The sequence below is a fragment of the Salvelinus sp. IW2-2015 genome, unplaced genomic scaffold (assembly GCF_002910315.2).
Source record: "Salvelinus sp. IW2-2015 unplaced genomic scaffold, ASM291031v2 Un_scaffold4341, whole genome shotgun sequence".
Lineage (NCBI taxonomy): Eukaryota > Metazoa > Chordata > Actinopteri > Salmoniformes > Salmonidae > Salvelinus > Salvelinus sp. IW2-2015.
The window spans coordinates 32,975-40,425 of NW_019945612.1; the positions used below are offsets into that span (position 1 = coordinate 32,975).

General features: G+C 41.8%; 1 pseudogene; it reads left to right on the top strand.

Moving 5' to 3' along the window:
* LOC112077154 (glutamate receptor ionotropic, NMDA 2D-like) overlaps window positions 1-4,124 on the top strand; it is a 29,534-nt pseudogene extending 25,410 nt beyond the window's left edge.
* The last annotated feature ends 3,327 nt before the right edge of the window (window positions 4,125-7,451 follow it).

The following is a 7,451-nucleotide window of genomic DNA, read 5'->3' on the forward strand; positions in this document are numbered from 1 at the left end:
ATGGGGTTTGAATGGCCACAGACACAATAGAGCATCTCTCTTTTACACACACACACACACACACACACACACACACACACACACACACACACACACACACACACACACACACACTGTGAGCGAGCGGGACATGGGGGTGATTTTTGGTGGAAGTGTCCCGCTGCACCTCCTCAGGTCCCACGGGGAACGCTGGTACAGCCTGGTTGTCATGGCAGCAGAAACAATCTCACTCCCTCCTCTACTTCCTCTTTATCTGTCATCTTTATGTCTTGATCCAGGGCCAATGGGGTCGATCCACCTATATTCACATGCAAATGGTGAAGTGCGTTTTATTTTCTCAGGCTAATTTCTGTCTTTTGATCAGATGTTTCAAAGCCTGCCGTTCTTTGATCAGGTAGCTAATCCAGAGACTTGAAGAGGGGTGTTGCATTGCTGCTCGCTCCCCCTTTTCTGCTGATTTACTCTGAAATGAGGAGGTGCCGTGTCTAACGCAGATTAACATTTCACTTATTCAATCAGCCGACACAGCACTTTTCCATTTAGATGGGGGGGCTAACTCACTTTGTGTGATGAAGAGATGCGTAGGAGGAGACACGTGGCTGGTGTTTACACTGTGTTGTAGCCCATTCAGCAGACTACATAAGGTGCTAACCCATATCTAGTGTCAGACAGGTTAGAGGTCAGGGATCATCAACTATATTCAGCCTCGGGCCGATTTGTTCTTGAGCGGATGGTCGGGGGACCATAACAGAATTACTAATAATTTGTTGACTTGGGGGACCAAATAAAACCACCAGCGGGCCAAATTCGGGCCGCGGGCCTCCTGTTGGGGAACTCTGTTATAGGTGTATGGACGAGGCGAAGGAGGATAGTGGTTGTTTTTAGACCTGAGTTGAAATAGTGTGTTATGAGGCAGTGTACCCCTCTATCTCTCTGACTGTAGTTTCTCCAATAATAATGTGTTGTGAGGCCAGTGTAACCCTCTATCTCTCTGACTGTAGTTTCTCCTATAATACTGTGTTATGAGGCCAGTGTACCCCTCTATCTCTCTGAATGTAGTTTATCCTATAATAATATGTTATACGGCCAGTGTAACCCTCTATCTCTCTGACTGTAGTTTCTCCTATAATACTGTGTTATGAGCCAGTGTACCCCTCTATCTCTCTGAATGTAGTTTCTCCTATAATAATGTGTTATAAGACCAGTGTACCCCTCTATCTCTCTGAATGTAGTTTCTCCTATAATAATGTGTGTTAGCGCAGTTGCCTATCTCTCTGACTGTAGTTTCTCCTATAATATGTGTTATGAGGCAGTGTACCCTCTATCTCTCTGAATGTAGTTCTCCTATAATATGTGTTATGAGGCCAGTGTACCCTCTATCTCTCTGATGTAGTTTTTATCATATAATGTGTTTAGAGGCAAGTGTACCCTCTATCTCTCTGAATGTATGTTTCTCTATAATATGTGTTATGAGGCAGTGTACCCTCTATCTCTCTGACTGTAGTTTTCCTATATAATGTGTTATGAGGCAGTGTACCCCTCTATCTTCTGACTGTAGTTTCTCCTATAATAATTGTTATGAGGCAGTGTACCCCTCTATCTCTCTGACTGTAGTTTTCCTATAATAATGTGTTATGAGGCCAGTGTACCCTCTATTCTCTGAATGTAGTTTCCTAATAATAGTGTTATGAGCGTGTACCCTTATTCTCTTGACTGTAGTTTCTCCTATAATAGTGTTTAGAGGCAGTGTACCCCTCTATCTCTCTGACTGTAGTTTTTCCTATAAATGTGTTATGAGGCAGTGTACCCCTCTATCTCTCTACTGTAGTTCTCCTATAATAATGTGTTATGAGGCAGTGTACCCTCTATCTCTCTGACTGTAGTTTCTCCTATAATAATGTGTTATGAGGCAGTGTACCCTCTATCTCTCTGACTGTAGTTTCTCCTATAATAATGTGTTATGAGGCAGTGTACCTCTATCTCTCTGAATGTAGTTTTCCTATAATAATGTGTTTGAGGCAGTGTACCCCTCTATCTCTCTGACTGTAGTTTCTCTATATAATGTGTTATGAGGCAGTGTACCCTCTATCTCTCTGACTGTAGTTTCTCTATATAATGTGTTATGAGGCCAGTGTACCCTCTATCTCTCTGCTGTAGTTTTCCTATAATAATGTGTTATGAGGCAGTGTACCCTCTATCTCTCTGACTGTAGTTTCTCCTATAATAATGTGTTATGAGGCAGTGTACCCTCTATCTCTCTGACTGTAGTTTCTCCTATATAATGTGTTATGAGGCCAGTGTACCCTCTATCTCTCTGAATGTAGTTTCTCTATAATAATGTGTTATAGGCCAGTGACCTCTATTCTCTGACTGTAGTTTCTCCTATAATAATGTGTTTATGAGGCCAGTGTACCCTCTACTCTCTGACTGTAGTTCTCCTATATTAATGTTTTTATGAGGCCAGTGTACCCTCTATTCTCTCTGACTGTAGTTTTCCTATAATAATGTGTTATGAGGCAGTGTACCCTCTATCTCCTGATGTAGTTTCTCCTATAATAATGGTTATGAGGCAGTGTACCCCTCTATCTCTCTGACTGTAGTTTTCTCTATAATAATGTGTTATGAGGCAGTGTACCCTCTATCTCTCTGATGTGGTTTCTCCTATAATAATGTGTTTATGAGGCAGTGTACCCTCTATCTCTCTGACTGTAGTTCCTCTATATAATGTTTTATGAGGCAGTGTACCCTCTATCTCTCTGACTGTAGTTTCTCCTATAATAATGTGTTATGAGCCAGTGTACCCTCTATCTCTCTGACTGTAGTTTATCCTATAATAATGTGTTATGAGGCAGTGTACCCTCTATCTCTCTGATGTAGTTTCTCCTATAATAATGTGTTATAAGGCAGTGTACCCCTCTATCTCTCTGATTGTAGTTTCTCTAAAATATGTGTTATGAGGCAGTGTACCCTCTATCTCTTTGACTGTAGTTTTCCTATATAATGTGTTATAGGCCAGTGTACCTCTATCTCTCTGATGTAGTTCTCCTATAATATGTGTTATGAGGCAGTGTACCCTCTATCTCTCTGACTGTAGTTTCTCCTATAATATGTGTTATGAGGCAGTGTACCCTCTATCTCTCTGAATGTATTTTCTCCTATAATAATGTGTATATGAGGCAGTGACCCTCTATCTCTCTGACTGTAGTTTCTTCCAATAATAATGTGTTATGAGGCCGTGTACTCTATCTCTCTGAATGTAGTTTTCCTATAATAATGTGTTATGAGGCAGTGTACCCCTCTATCTCTCTGAATGTAGTTTCTCTATAATAATGTGTATAAGGCAGTGCACCTCTATCTCTCTGTGTAGTTTTCCTATAATAATGTGTTATGAGGCAGTGTAACCCTCTATCTCTCTGACTGTAGTTTCTCTATATAATGTGTTATATGGCCAGTGTACCCCTCTATCTCTCTGACTGTAGTTCTCCTTATAATTGTGTTTTATGAGGCAGTGTATCTCTCTCTTCTGCTGTAGTTTCTCCTATAAATGTGTTATGAGGCAGTGTACCCTCTATTCTCTGACTGTAGTTTTTCCTATAATAATGTGTTATGAGGCAGTGTACCCTATTCTCTGACTGTAGTTTCTCCTATAATAATGTGTTATAAGGCATGTACCCTCTATCTCTCTGACTGTAGTTTCTCCTATAATAATGTGTTATGAGGCAGTGTACTCTATCTCTCTGACTGTAGTTTATAATTATATGTGTTATGAGCCAGTGTCCCTCTATCTCTGACTGTAGTTTTTATCTATAATAAGTTGTTAGGCCGTGTACCTTCTCTCCTGATGTAGTTTATTATGTAATAGTGTTATAGCAGTGTACCTCTCTCTCTGACTGTAGTTTATCTATAATAATGTGTTTAGGCCAGTGTACCCTCTATCTCTCTGAATGTAGTTTCTCCTCCTCCTGTACAGGTGGTGGGACAGCGAGCAGATAGGCCATCGGATCCCTCACCATCAACGAGGAGAGGTCAGAGGTCGTGGATTCTCGTCCCCTTCGTGGAGACGGGCATCAGGTCATGGTTCCGTAGCAACGGACCGTTCACCCTCTGCCTTCCTGGGTGAGTGAAGGAACTGATGAGGTTGAAGTAAATCTGGACATTATTGATGGTCCGGTAAAAAATTTAATTCCACTTTCACATGACTCTCCCCCCCCTCTTAGCTCTGACACAGAGTCAGTGTGTGGTGGGACCGGTAAGAGTCAGTGTGAGAGGGTTACAGGTTAGTTGAGGTAATATGTACATGTAGGTAGAGTTATTAAGTGTTCTAATGGGGTCAGGTTAGTTGAGGTAATATGTACATGTAGGTAGAGTTATTAAAGTGTTCTAAGGGGGTACAGGTTAGTTGAGGTAATATATTAACATGTAGGTAGAGTTATTAAAGTTTCTAAGGGGGTAAGTAGTATTGAGGTACTATATACATGTAGGTAGAGTTATTAAAGTGTTCTAAGGGGTACAGGTTAGTTGAGGTACTTGTACAGGTAGTAGATATAAAGTGTTCTAAGGGGGTAGGTTAGTTGGGTATATTACATGTAGGTAGAGTTTATTAAAGTGTTGCTAAGGGGGTACAGGTTAGTGTGAGGTACTATGTACATGTAGGTAGAGTTTATTAAGTGTTCTAAGGGGGTACAGGTACTTTGAGGTAATATGTACATGTGGTAGAGTTATTAAAGTGTTCTAAGTTGTGTTTATACTGAATGTCTTTGTTGATCTCCTTCTCTCCTCTCCTCTCTTTCCCTTCCTCTCTCTCCTCTCCTCTCCTCTCCTTCTCTCCTCTCCTCTCTCTCTCTTCTCTTCTCTCCTCTCCTCTCCTCTCCTCTCCTCTCCTCTCTCTTCTCTGTCCCTCAAGCCCTACAGTCCAGCCGGTGTGCGTGATGTTTCGTATTGCTGACCGTGGTGCTGTGACCGTCTTCATATTTGAGTTCTTCAGTCCAGTTGGCTGACAACCGCAGCCTTTCCAACGCGGAAAGAGTAAGTGAGCAGAGTTCCATTAGAAAGGATATGCTGGGTCCATGTTTGGTAGCCATCGTTTGTTTCCTTGGTGACTGAATGGAACACAATTCCATACAGTTGTTCTATATGTTTCAGTGTCTCATAGATCAAGTGACAGAACATTCCAGAATACCGCTCCCTACTGTGTTTGGCTTGATGTCACCAGGAACATTTCTATGCCTTGTTTGTTGTTGTCATTGTTGTTGTGTTGGTTGGTCAGTCAATCAAGTATCACTGCAGAAAAAATGGATTGGTATAAAAGTGTGGTGTATCAAGAGGATGGAAACCAATACTTTCTCTCATATGTTGCATTGCAGCCCTATATGTTTAATATTGAAGCAGACTATATTATTTAGGCAGTGCAGTTTGCCACTGTCATATTCTGTATGCTTCCCGCCTCTGTCCGATACCTCCGCGGCTCTTCTCTTCTCTTCTTCTGCTCTCTTAGTTCTCTTCTCTCTCATCTCTCTCTTCTCTCTCTCTCTCTCTCTCTCTCTCTCTCTCTCTCCTCTCTTCTCTTTCTCTCTCTCTCTCTCTCTCTCGTCTCTTCGTCTCTCTCTCTCCTTCTCTCTCTCTCTCTCTCTCTCTCTCTCTCCTATTTCTCTCTCTCTCTCTATTTCTCTCCTCTAGATTTTCTCTCCCTATCTCATCTCTGTTCTCTCATCCTGCTCTACAGATCTTTTACAGCATGACTGCTGTGCGCTGTACTGATTTACATTCTGTCCTCCTCTCACACATTCCCTTCATCTCTCTCATCCCTTTTTCCTATCATTTAGAATTCTAGTGTTTGATCTTGGTGAAGATTGGACCATGAGTGGTGAAATTAAGTGTATGATTACATCTCAGTGTGGAAAGCGGTGGTGTTCAATATTTATTGAAAGTGCTTGAGAGGGAATCCGCAAGGTATTATTTACTTATATCAAATCAAAGTTTATATGTCACGTGCACGGGATACAACAGGTGTAAACWGTACAGTGAAATGCTTACTTTAAAGCTCTTCCTCATCAATGCAGTGTTCAATACCAAAGGTAAAGAAATAGAACATCCACAATAGGATCTTAAAAAGAGCATGGAATCAATACTAGGTCAGATCARATAAAAACAGGAAAYTAAACACAAGAATGTACACTAAAAACAAGGTCAGTACCAATATCTTATCATAAGGCATGGATCAGTCATTCCAGGGGTTTTGGATATTTAGTTCATCTTGAGTGGAACAATATTGTCCATAACGTTGCTTAGAGTGTTATATACAGTAAAATGGGTTGAAAACACTGTTGTTGTTGAGTTCAAAACTATAGCACTGGTTTGTCCACTACTGAGTGTATTAAAGGGAGACTGTAATTCGGGTTTTGCCAACGACTCCCTTTATCCACTTCCCCAAAATCAGATGAACTGATGGATTCTATTTGTATGTCTCTGTGTCCAGTATGAAGGAAGTTAGAGGTGGTTTCGCGAGCCAATACTAACGAGCGTTAGCGCAATGACTGGAAGTCTATTGGTATCTGCTAGCATGCTGGTATCCCTTTAACACTGCAGGCCTTAAAGTTCTATTGAGAGGACTATTGACTGGATGCACTCATACTTTTCCAGTGAGGCACTCTCCTCCTCCTTTTCCCTCACGTCCTCCCTCTCTCTCTCTCTCGCTCTCTCTCTCCCTCATACCCCACCCCACCAAACTCCCTCTCTGCCCCAACCCTGCTCTCCCCCCACCCCCTCCTCTCCCTCTATCCTTATCTCCCTCTCTCCATCCAGAGGCAGGAGGCTCTACGTTCACCATAGGAAAGTCTGTGTGGTTGCTGTGGGCCATTGTGTTCAATAACTCGGTCCCAGTGGAGAACCCCAGAGGAACCACCAGTAAGATCATGGTGCTGATCTGGGCCTTCTTCGCTGTCATCTTCCTGGCTTCCTACACAGCCAACCTGGCTGCCTTCATGATCCAGGAGGAGTACATAGACACTGTGTCTGGACTCTCAGACAAAAAGGTAAACATAGAAGAATGATGGTGTGTTTTTTTTGTTAGGTGAGTAAGGGTTATAGGTAAGGGTTATAGGTAAGGGTTATAGGTAAGGGTTATAGGTAAGGGTTATAGGTAAGGGTTATAGGTCAGAGTTATAGGTAAGGGTCTATAGGTAAGGGTATAGGTAAGGGTTATAGGTAAGAGGTGTAATAGGTAAGAGGTTAATAGGTAAGGGTTATAGGTAAGGGTTATAGGTAAGAGGTTATAGGTAAGGGTTATACGCTAAGGGTTATCCAGAGTTTATAGTAAGGGTTATAGTAGTATAGGGTTATAGGTAGTATAGGAGGTTTAGTAAGTGGTTATAGGAGGTTATGTAAGGTAAAGGAAGGGTTATAGTGGTTAAGGTCAGAGTTAGTAGGTATAGAGGGTTATAGGTCAGGTAGTG